At 40.9% G+C, this 12,640-nt stretch overlaps 1 protein-coding gene across 1 annotated transcript in view; it reads right to left on the bottom strand.

The window, feature by feature from the left end:
• LOC117519071 (cytochrome P450 2J6-like) overlaps positions 1-12,640 on the bottom strand; it is a 38,176-nt gene that overhangs the window by 12,060 nt on the left and 13,476 nt on the right.

Raw genomic sequence — 12,640 nt, 5'->3', positions numbered from 1 at the left:
CACGTCTTCCTCCACTACTTCTTCAAACATCAGAACTGCTAATTAATACACAGCAGTTTTCTGAAGAAAATCCCTACAAATGTTTTTTTTTTCCTGTCAAGATTAATTTCTGATTACTGTACATTTTGAAGTTAATAAATGTTTCTTACATCAGAAAACTTGTAATTAAAATAGTTTTAAATAAAAAAAAAGATTCTTTAGAAAGCTTTGTTCACCTGTAAATTAAAACCTCAACTTGTCCGTTGTTTCAGAGAAGATGATTTCTTGATTAACATGACTAGAAGCACTCGGAGAGCGCAAACCTCCACCAAGGCCATAGGGTCACTCTGACATCACATGGAATACCCTTTGGCAAAGACACTTATTCCACAACATTTCACACATTTCCTGTCATGTTTCAGATTCAGTGGTTAACCCTCTGGGGTCCGAGGGCATTTTTTGGACAGTTCACTCGCCTGGCATAAATGTTTTATTATTGCTGTTAACAGCTCTCCCTGCATCCCACAATCAAGTTTTATTTCTCTTTTTTTTTCAGGACACCCTGTACTTTCAAAATATATATGCTATAGTTGTGTTTTATAAGTGTAATAAAGGTTACAATCAGAAATAAGAAAGGAAAAAGTAAAGTGGCAAATACTTTTCCACACACATTTATTCAAAACACATAGCAAACTATAATAAACAACTGTTTTGACACTTTAGAATGGTAATTTGGGCTCGTGTGTGAAAGACTGTACAACAAAAAGGTTCAAACAAAAAACACAAATGCACCTTTTGAACAATATACACAAAATGGTCTATGAGTTTTGTTTGTCTTAATCTCAAAGCAATTTCTGTCTGCTATTACACAAAGGTCACATCACAAACTTCTACTATGAAGTTGACTGTGTGTTTGTTCTCACCTGCTCTGAAAGCAACATTCACACTTCAAGGCTCATTCAGTTTGAGGAGCGGCCCCTCCACCAACGCCCCATTGATATGGTAAACAGTGCTTTACGCCGGAGTGAGACAGCTTGCCACAGGTGTATCCAGTAACATTCACAGTAAACCTAGTCGAGCAATCCTGATACTCACACACTGTTTGAGCATGTGAGATTGTATGAGAGGCTCTCGTCTGCTCCGTCTTCTTTCACTTTCGCTGTGCGTAATGGCGCAGGGCGCATTGGAGCAGCCAGGGGGCTACTCAAATGGGCCAACTTGTAACACATCACTCCTAAAAACAATCTTTGGTGTGTCATGGGAGGTGAATCTGCCCTACGATTGGATTTTGGAAAACCATGTGACAGTGAACCAATTCCGATTGGACACTCACATTGCTCATGTCATCACACAGCTTCTATGAGGAGTACAAAGATGGTGGATGGTGGCTCGAAAGTCCGCGGAGTTAACTTTTCAGCAAAAAAAAATCAAGTTTCTATCTCATATCATTAAAAACCTATTCATAATTTAGTAAAGCTTAGTCTCAGCTGTCGTATACGACAGAGTCGGCCCCAGAGGATTAAACTCTTAGATCTTCAGCAAATGTATTTATAAAGAGAAACTGCATGAACTACACAAGCTTTTTATTTTCTAATAACAACTTCATTCAATGAGGAGAACCAAATGCTAAATTATTGTTGTGTCTTAACTTGATTTTTGTTCAGCCTTTGTGACTCGTCTTCATGAAGTTAGATGCAAAATGTTGAAACTGGCCCTATCCTGCAATGATAAAGAATCCTTAAATAAATTACTGGATCCAGATCGTGTTCTGGATCATTACCAAAATTTAATGACTTCTACATTAGGCCAAGATACACCCCTGGTAAAAATTTCATTGAAATCCGTTGAGGATTTTTTGAGTAATCCTGCTAACAATCCAACCAACAAGCAAACAAACGGACACGACCGAAAACATAACCTCCTTGGCTGAGGTAATAATGAACCTTGTACATTTTTTAGACAAATAAAATAGCATGAAAAGTAATGTGTACATTTAAGTCTGGTAGATTCATTCATTCATATCTGCATTTCAACCAGAAAAATACACTGTAAACAAATACAAATATTTATTATAAACACAACAGGAGATAATGCAACAATGACTGCGGTGTGTCTGTTAGTTAGGTTTTCTCAGTGATTATGAATGCTTAATTATGCACAATAGGGCAGGTCTTCTTCTACCTGTGCAAGTGTGTTATTGACTGAACTTTGACTTCATGGACATGTTTAATAATTCATTCATTTAATGTTAAAATATAAAAGGAAACAGCTTTTTCAAATAATAATATAGTTGCGCTTTAAGGGCTTTTGTTTCATTTAGAAGCATAGCAGCGGGTGTTGGGCCAGCCCCTTCAGCTCCACCCGGCTACTTCAGCTCCACGCGGCCTCACTCTGAACAGTTGTTGAAAAAAAGCTCCTCCCAGCAGGGAGATGCCCGTCACACATTCTTTTGCTTTTTTCTCTTAATATTGTGGTTATGACTTGCAGACTGAGTATTTCCCTTTTTCCCGTCACAAATCCATGATGGCAATTGTTAAGGTTGTCAAATCGGACCCTCAAAAAGCCAGAGAGTGACGTTGAAATCTCCTCCCCCATCCAGAAGCATTGTTGCCGCATCCAACACAAGCAGATGCCGCAAAAAATTGCCCAACATGCCCAGTGTGAAAGCCACTTAAGTATCTCATGAGTCACATTTTGGCATTTAGTTTTAATTTTGCTTCTGGTATTATTCTCCCGGCTGGCAACATTTTCCCGAACAGACTGCCTCCTCGGTTACCAGATTGTATGACACTCTTCTAATTAATACAAGGTTGTAATCATTTTATATTTCTGCTACCTGACTAACACTTGTTAGTTTATAAGTGCAACAGCTATGAATTTTAGATCACTCCTGTGTGAATCCTAGGAGTTGTTAGTGTTTGCTCCATGTTTGGACTCTCTGATGCACAACTTAAATTATACAGTGGGGAAAAGAAGTATTTGACCCCCTGTCAGTTTTGCAGGTTGTCCCACCTACAAAGAATGGAGAGGTTTGTAATTTTTATCATAGGTACACTTCAACTGTGAGAGACAGAATCTAAAAAAAAATAAAAAAAAAAAATCCAGAAAATCACATTGTATGATTTTTAAATAATTCATTTGCATTTTATTGTATAAAATAAGTATTTGACCCTCTACCAACCAGCAAGAATTCTGGCTCTCACAAACCTGTTAATTTTTCTTTAAGAAGCCCTCTTATTCTGCACTCTTTACCTGTATTAATTGCACCTGTTTGAATGTGTTACCTGTGTAAAAGACACCTGTTCACACACTCAATCAATCACACTCCAACCTGTCCACCATAGCCAAGACCAAAGAGCTGTCTGAGGACACCAGGGACAAAACTGTAGACCTGCACAAGGCTGGGATGGACTACAGGACAACAGGCAAGCAGCTTGGTAGAAGACAACAACTGTTATGATTATTTATTAGAAAGTGGAAGAAACACAAGATGACTGTCAGCCTCCTGGCCCATATTCTGAATTCTTAGATGAATTTGGTGCATTCATCTCTAACTTGTCAACTAGTGTAGATAACATTCTAATCATTGGTGACTTTAACATTCATATAAATAAGCCTTCTGATCCCCTCTGCAAATCATTTATGGAAATTGTGGATGCATTAGGATTTCGACAATGCATTTGGGTTTCGACGCACATTAGTGGAAATACCCTGGATCTGGTTCTCACACGTGGTATTGCTGTCACGAATATTGACATCATGCCTCTTACATCAGTGGTGTCTGATCACTCACTTATTAAGTTTACAGTTTCGCTGCCGTGTTTAGTGGAACAACAACCTTATATATCTTTACGGCGATGCATCAACTCCTCAACTAAGACTGAACTCGAAGCTAGACTGCCTGATGTCTTAGCTTCACATTTGACAAATACCCAGTCAGTAGATAGACTTGTGGATAGTTTAAACTCAGTGCTCAAAACTACACTTGACATGATTGCACCACCTGTGTTAAAATCGCACTCCCCCAAATCACAGTCACCTTGGTTCAATGATTATCTGCGTGACCTCAAGCATAAAGCAAGAGGTCTAGAATGGAAATGGCGTTGTTCAAAATTAGAAGTATTTCACCTTGCGTGGCGTGATGCTATCTTAGACTATAAGCATGCATTATTGGCTACAAAGCGGACTTACTACTCTGATTTGATCAACAAAAACAAGCATAACTCAAAGTTCTTGTTCGACACGGTGGTAACACTTTTGCATGGACAACCACCTGTAGTTCGCTCTCCTTTTACAGCACAAGTTTTCCTGGATTACTTTGGGAAGAAAATAGAAGACATGAGGTTAAACATATCCCGGCATGCCTTAATCCAGCCACTGCACCCTGCTATTGATGTGGGCACCACTACTGAGGTATTACCAAGATTTACAGAATTTGACAGTATCTCACTAGGCATGCTGACAAAACTCGTAATGTCAACAAAAAGCACAACCTGTTTATTTGATCCTATACCAACAAAACTGTTTAAGGACCTGTGGCCCACTCCTGGGCTGACTATGCTGGAAATTATTAATCTTTCTTTAACTTCTGGATCTGTTCCTAAATGTTTCAAATCTGCAGTGATTAAACCATTACTTAAGAAACCTAATCTTGACCCTAGTGTATTGACAAACTATCGGCCGATATCAAATCTATCATTTTTCTCTAAAATTCTGGAAAAAGTAGTGTCACGGCAGGTCGTAGACTATCTGACTGAGAATAATCTCTTTGAGCCACTGCAGTCTGCTTTTAGAAAATATCATTCCACAGAGACGGCTCTCACTAAAGTGGTGAATGATCTTCTGCTTACAATGGATTCAGACACTACTATGGTTCTGTTGCTGTTAGATCTCAGTGCTGCATTTGATACATTGGATCATCATATTCTACTTGATAGGCTGGAAAATCATTTTGGGATTACTGGGAGTGCCCTTGCATGGCTGATGTCATACTTGACCAGTCGTTCTCACTGTCTTTTGTACAGTAACACTACCTGTAACCTTATTGACATGAAATTTGGGGTTCCACAGGGGTCTGTCTTAGGCCCCCTGCTTTTCTCCCTTTATATAGCACCCCTTGGGCACATATTGCTGCGTTTTTGGATTACCTTTCACTGCTATGCAGATGATCCTCATTTATACATGCCAATAACTGCTGGTAATCTCTAACCCTAACCCACTGTTGCTTTGGGGGTTGGTAAGGTTAGACCTTACCTGTGTGAAGCGCATTGAGGTAACTCTGTTGTGATTTGGCGCTATATAAATGAAAATATATTGAAAATTGAAATTGAAAACCATCCCAACCGTGAAGCATGGGGGTGGAAACATCATACTCTGGGGGTGCTCTTCTGCAAAGGGAACAGGATGACTGCACCGTATTAAAGGGAGGATGGATGGGGTCATGTATTGCGAGATTTTGGCAAACAACCTCCTTCCCTCAGTAAGAGCATTGAAGATGGATCATGGCTGGGTCTTCCAGTATGACAATGACCCCAAACACACAACTAGGGCAACTAAGGAGGGGCTCCGTAAGAAGCATGTCAAGGTCCTGGAGTGGCCTGGCCAGTCTCCAGACCTGAACTCAATAGAAAATATTTGGATGGAGCTGAAACTCCAAACCTGAAAGATTTGGAGAAGATCTGTATGGAGGAGTGGACCAAAATCCCTGTTGCAGTTTGTGAAAACTTGGTCAAGAACTACAGGAAACATGTGACCTCTGTAATGGCAGACAAATGTTTCTGTACCAATTATTAAGCTCTGTTTTTCTAGGGGTCAAATACTTATTTTATGCATTAAAATGCAAATTAATTATTTAAAAATCATACAATGTGATATTCTGGACTTTTTTTTAAGATTCTGTCTCTCACAGTTGAAGTGTACCTACGATAAAAATTACAGACCTCTGCATTCTTTGTAGGTGGGAACACCTGCAAAACTGACAGGGGGTCAAATACTTATTTTCCTCACTGTACTACACTTTACATTGATCTTGCATGATGCTGACAGAAAGGGTGGCCCTCTTAGAGAGCCATACCCATAAGTTAGAGCAGTTTCTGAGTTCAGTGGAATTAGACAAAATGGGCACACCACACAAGCTTAGTGTCGGGTCAGCTAGCGCATCCATTAGCACTAGCTTAGCTCCACTGGCTAAACCGTTTTTCAGCCTTGGGCATGCCTGTTGATAGCCCTCCAAGCCCATGGATGACTTCTACCCTCAAACGCTTCGCATTCATGATCCAGGATTCTATCACCTGCAAAGTTAGATTACAGATGCCAGCTGACAAATGTACCACCCAAGATTGCCTCTATTGTGCTGATGTTGCACAAGAATAGTCCACCAAAGGAACATGACACTAGATACAGTCACATAGTTATTCATGTCGGCACCAATGATGAGACATTCAAAGGTCGCAAAAATAGACATAGAGAGGACTTGTGACCTCACCAGAAAGATTTGTCTGCATCAATTAATAATCTCTGGTCTTCTCCCCTCTTAGGGTAATGATGAGGCATTTAGCAGTGTGAAATAATTGAATAAGTGGCTGGCGCAATTTTGTAGACAGCAAGGCTTTAGTTTTATTGATAACTGGCCCTCTTTCTGGGGTCATACTAGCTTGGTGATGCCAGACGGCCTGCACCCTACTGGGGAAGGCACCACCATCTTCTCTGCGAACATAGAGTTCTACAGGTAAGTTTGGGGGAAGCACCCCCAAATCCAAATAGTCCAAATGTCAATCCCACTGAGGTCCTTGGTTTGGGTCTCATTAACATGAGGTTACTGTCCTCAAAATCACTGTTGATAAATGATCTAATTCTGGAACGGAAAGGGACGAGAGGGTGCAGGTTTTCTTTGCAACCACCCACTCCACCAGGTGATTTCACTGATTAACATCACTTTGAGTAGATGGAATCAGTTAATCTGTGAAATCACCTGGTGGAGTGGGTGGTTGCAAAAAAAACCCTGCACCCTCTCGGCACTTTCCGGAATGATTTGAATACCCCTGGTATTGAGGTCTAAAACAAAAATGGCGTGGTTCAAAAGTAGAAATATTCCATCTCGTGTGGAGTCATGCCATTCTAGACTATAACCATGCACTAGGAGGTGCAATGCGGGCCTACACTCATAATTCAAAGCTCCTGTTTGAGGCAGCAGCAACACTTATTCATGGACCATCACCTGTAAGTTGCTCTCCATTAACAGCCCAAGAATTCTTAGATTATTTCAAGAAGAAAATAGGTGACATTCAAATAAATATATCCAAGTATGCCTTAGTCCGGCCACTACACCCTGTTGAGGTGAGTGCCATCACTGATACATTACCTACATCTAACAAATTTGATATTATTTCACTGGGCGTGCTTATGAAACTTGCAACTTCTGCTAAAAGCACAACCTGTCTGTTTGACCCTATACCAACAAAACTGTTTAAGGACCTGTGGCCCACTCTTGGGATTATTGCATTGGAAATTATTAATCTGTCACTAACCTTGGGATCTGTTCCGAAATGTTTCAAATCTGCAGTGATTTAGAGCCCCGTCACACTTAGCAAGAATGAGTACGAATGAAGCCGAATCAGGCCAGATGGGAAAAAACACATTTTGTGCCACATCTGGGAGGGAATAAGAAATGTGTCAGAAAGCCATTCGAATACTCAGATTGTTTCCCCACCTCAAATGATCACTGCACATGCCATGCACAATAATAGCTCCTGAACACAGTTCAAATATAGGTTGCACACAGTATGAATAGCAAAACGCTGTCAGAATGCAATAAGAATAACACCCCAATCACACCAGTCAATCAATCAATCAATTTTTTTATATAGCGCCAAATCACAACAAACAGTTGCCCCAAGGCGCTTTATATTGTAAGGCAAGGCCATACAATAATTATGTAAAACCCCAACGGTCAAAACGACCCCCTGTGAGCAAGCACTTGGCTACAGTGGGAAGGAAAAACTCCCTTTAAACAGGAAGAAACCTCCAGCAGAACCAGGCTCAGGGAGGGGCAGTCTTCTGCTGGGACTGGTTGGGGCTGAGGGAGAGAACCAGGAAAAAGACATGCTGTGGAGGGGAGCAGAGATCGATCACTAATGATTAAATGCAGAGTGGTGCATACAGAGCAAAAAGAGAAAGAAACAGTGCATCATGGGAACCCCCCAGCAGTCTACGTCTATAGCAGCATAACTAAGGGATGGTTCAGGGTCACCTGATCCAGCCCTAACTATAAGCTTTAGCATAAAGGAAAGTTTTAAGCCTAATCTTAAAAGTAGAGAGGGTGTCTGTCTCCCTGATCTGAATTGGGAGCTGGTTCCACAGGAGAGGAGCCTGAAAGCTGAAGGCTCTGCCTCCCATTCTACTCTTACAAACCCTAGGAACTACAAGTAAGCCTGCAGTCTGGGAGCGAAGCGCTCTATTGGGGTGATATGGTACTACGAGGTCCCTAACATAAGATGGGACCTGATTATTCAAAACCTTATAAGTAAGAAGAAGAATTTTAAATTCTATTCTAGAATTAACAGGAAGCCAATGAAGAGAGGCCAATATGGGTGAGATATGCTCTCTCCTTCTAGTCCCCGTCAGTACTCTAGCTGCAGCATTTTGAATTAACTGAAGGCTTTTTAGGGAACTTTTAGGACAACCTGATAATAATGAATTACAATAGTCCAGCCTAGAGGAAATAAATGCATGAATTAGTTTTTCAGCATCACTCTGAGACAAGACCTTTCTGATTTTAGAGATATTGCGTAAATGCAAAAAAGCAGTCCTACATATTTGTTTAATATGCGCTTTGAATGACATATCCTGATCAAAAATGACTCCAAGATTTCTCACAGTATTACTAGAGGTCAGGGTAATGCCATCCAGAGTAAGGATCTGGTTAGACACCATGTTTCTAAGATTTGTGGGGCCAAGTACAATAACTTCAGTTTTATCTGAGTTTAAAAGCAGGAAATTTGAGGTCATCCATGTCTTTATGTCTGTAAGACAATCCTGCAGTTTAGCTAATTGGTGTGTGTCCTCTGGCTTCATGGATAGATAAAGCTGGGTATCATCTGCGTAACAATGAAAATTTAAGCAATACCGTCTAATAATACTGCCTAAGGGAAGCATGTATAAAGTGAATAAAATTGGTCCTAGCACAGAACCTTGTGGAACTCCATAATTAACTTTAGTCTGTGAAGAAGATTCCCCATTTACATGAACAAATTGTAATCTATTAGACAAATATGATTCAAACCACCGCAGCGCAGTGCCTTTAATACCTATGGCATGCTCTAATCTCTATAATAAAATTTTATGGTCAACAGTATCAAAAGCAGCACTGAGGTCTAACAGAACAAGCACAGAGATGAGTCCACTGTCCGAGGCCATAAGAAGATCATTTGTAACCTTCACTAATGCTGTTTCTGTACTATGATGAATTCTAAAAACCTGACTGAAACTCTTCAAATAGACCATTCCTCTGCAGATGATCAGTTAGCTGTTTTACAACTACCCTTTCAAGAATTTTTGAGAGAAAAGGAAGGTTGGAGATTGGCCTATAATTAGCTAAGATAGCTGGGTCAAGTGATGGCTTTTTAAGTAATGGTTTAATTACTGCCACCTTAAAAGCCTGTGGTACATAGCCAACTAACAAAGATAGATTGATCATATTTAAGATCGAAGCATTAAATAATGGTAGGGCTTCCTTGAGCAGCCTGGTAGGAATGGGGTCTAATAAACATGTTGATGGTTTGGATGAAGTAACTAATGAAAATAACTCAGACAGAACAATCGGAGAGAAAGAGTCTAACCAAATACCGGCATCACTGAAAGCAGCCAAAGATAACGGTAAGTCTTTGGGATGGTTATGAGTAATTTTTTCTCTAATAGTTAAAATTTTGTTAGCAAAGAAAGTCATGAAGTCATTACTAGTTAAAGTTAATGGAATACTCAGCTCAATAGAGCTCTGACTCTTTGTCAGCCTGGCTACAGTGCTGAAAAGAAACCTGGGGTTGTTCTTATTTTCTTCAATTAGTGATGAGTAGAAAGATGTCCTAGCTTTACGGAGGGCTTTTTTATAGAGCAACAGACTCTTTTTCCAGGCTAAGTGAAGATCTTCTAAATTAGTGAGACGCCATTTCCTCTCCAACTTACGGGTTATCTGCTTTAAGCTACGAGTTTGTGAGTTATACCACGGAGTCAGGCACTTCTGATTTAAAGCTCTCTTTTTTAGAGGAGCTACAGCATCCAAAGTTGTCTTCAATGAGGATGTAAAACTATTGACGAGATACTCTATCTCACTTACAGAGTTTAGGTAGCTACTCTGCACTGTGTTGGTATATGGCATTAGAGAACATAAAGAAGGAATCATATCCTTAAACCTAGTTACAGCGCTTTCTGAAAGACTTCTAGTGTAATGAAACTTATTCCCCACTGCTGGGTAGTCCATCAGAGTAAATGTAAATGTTATTAAGAAATGATCAGACAGAAGGGAGTTTTCAGGGAATACTGTTAAGTCTTCTATTTCCATACCATAAGTCAGAACAAGATCTAAGATATGATTAAAGTGGTGGGTGGACTCATTTACTTTTTGAGCAAAGCCAATAGAGTCTAATAATAGATTAAATGCAGTGTTGAGGCTGTCATTCTCAGCATCTGTGTGGATGTTAAAATCGCCCACTATAATTATCTTATCTGAGCTAAGCACTAAGTCAGACAAAAGGTCTGAAAATTCACAGAGAAACTCACAGTAACGACCAGGTGGACGATAGATAATAACAATAAAACTGGTTTTTGGGACTTCCAATTTGGATGGACAAGACTAAGAGTCAAGCTTTCAAATGAATTAAAGCTCTGTCTGGGTTTTTGATTAATTAATAAGCTGGAATGGAAGATTGCTGCTAATCCTCCGCCCCGGCCCGTGCTACGAGCATTCTGACAGTTATTGTGACTCGGGGGTGTTGACTCATTTAAACTAACATATTCATCCTGCTGTAACCAGGTTTCTGTAAGGCAGAATAAATCAATATGTTGATCAATTATTATATCATTTACCAACAGGGACTTAGAAAAGAGAGACCTAATGTTTAATAGACCACATTTAACTGTTTTAGTCTGTGGTGCAGTTGAAGGTGCTATATTATTTTTTCTTTTTGAATTTTTATGCTTAAATAGATTTTTGCTGGTTATTGGTAGTCTGGGAGCAGGCACCGTCTCTACGGGGATGGGGTAATGAGGGGATGGCAGGGGGAGAGAAGCTGCAGAGAGGTGTGTAAGACTACAACTCTGCTTCCTGGTCCCAACCCTGGATAGTCACGGTTTGGAGGATTTAAGAAAATTGGCCAGATTTCTAGAAATGATAGCTGCTCCATCCAAAGTGGGATGGATGCCGTCTCTCCTAACAAGACCAGGTTTTCCCCAGAAGCTTTGCCAATTATCTATGAAGCCCACCTCATTTTCTGGACACCACTCAGACAGCCAGCAATTCAAGGAGAACATGCGGCTAAACATGTCACTCCCGGTCTGATTGGGGAGGGGCCCAGAGAAAACTACAGAGTCCGACATTGTTTTTGCAAAGTTACACACCGATTTAATGTTAATTTTAGTGACCTCCGATTGGCGTAACCGGGTGTCATTACTGCCGACGTGAATTACAATCTTACCAAATTTATGCTTAGCCTTAGCCAGCAGTTTCAAATTTACTTCAATGTCGCCTGCTCTGGCCCCCGGAAGACAATTGACTATGGTTGCTGGTGTCGCTAACTTCACATTTCGCAAAACAGAGTCACCAGTAACCAGAGTTTGATCCTCGGCAGGTGTGTCGTCGAGTGGGGAAAAACGGTTAGAGATGTGAACGGGTTGGCGGTGTACACGGGGCTTCTGTTTAGGGCTACGCTTCCTCCTCACAGTCACCCAGTCAGCCTGCTTTCCCGGCTGCTCGGGATCTGCCAGGGGGTAACTAACGGCGGCTAAGCTACCTTGGTCCGCACCGACTACAGGGGCCTGGCTAGCTGTAGAATTTTCCACGGTGCGGAGCCGAGTCTCCAATTCGCCCAGCCTGGCCTCCAAAGCTACGAATAAGCTACACTTATTACAAGTACCGTTACTGCTAAAGGAGGCCGAGGAATAACTAAACATTTCACACCCAGAGCAGAAAAGTGCGGGAGAGACAGGAGAAGCCACCATGCTAAATCGGCTAAGAGCTAGTAGCTACGCTAAGCTAGCGGATTCCTAAAAACACGCAAAGTGAATAATGTGTAAATAATTTAGAGGTGATTCAGCAGAAGGAGTGCTTTAGTTAAGGCACGTAAAGATTACACTGGGAAACAAATCGTAATCTAGATAACTAGATCAATCTAACTGCGCAGATTAAACAGCTAACAGATACAGAAAAACACCGCTGTGCTCCGGAACAGGAAGTGATACAATACCGCAGTGAGAGCCAACCACCAGTGAGCCCGATGCCATCTGAATGGCAATTCGACCCACATTCGGGAAGTGTAAAGGTGCTCTTGAAGACGTTGGACAGCATTGTAAGAGCAGTCTAAACAGTCGGGCAAAGTCGTGTGGCCAGCCCGAATGTAGTGCACATGTTTACTTTTGAGGTGCATTCGAGGTGGAAAAACGTTGAACGCCG

The sequence above is a fragment of the Thalassophryne amazonica genome, chromosome 10, assembly GCF_902500255.1.
Source record: "Thalassophryne amazonica chromosome 10, fThaAma1.1, whole genome shotgun sequence".
NCBI lineage: Eukaryota > Metazoa > Chordata > Actinopteri > Batrachoidiformes > Batrachoididae > Thalassophryne > Thalassophryne amazonica.
Note: the sequence above shows the minus strand (reverse complement) of the source record. Positions and strands in the feature narration are given on the sequence as shown.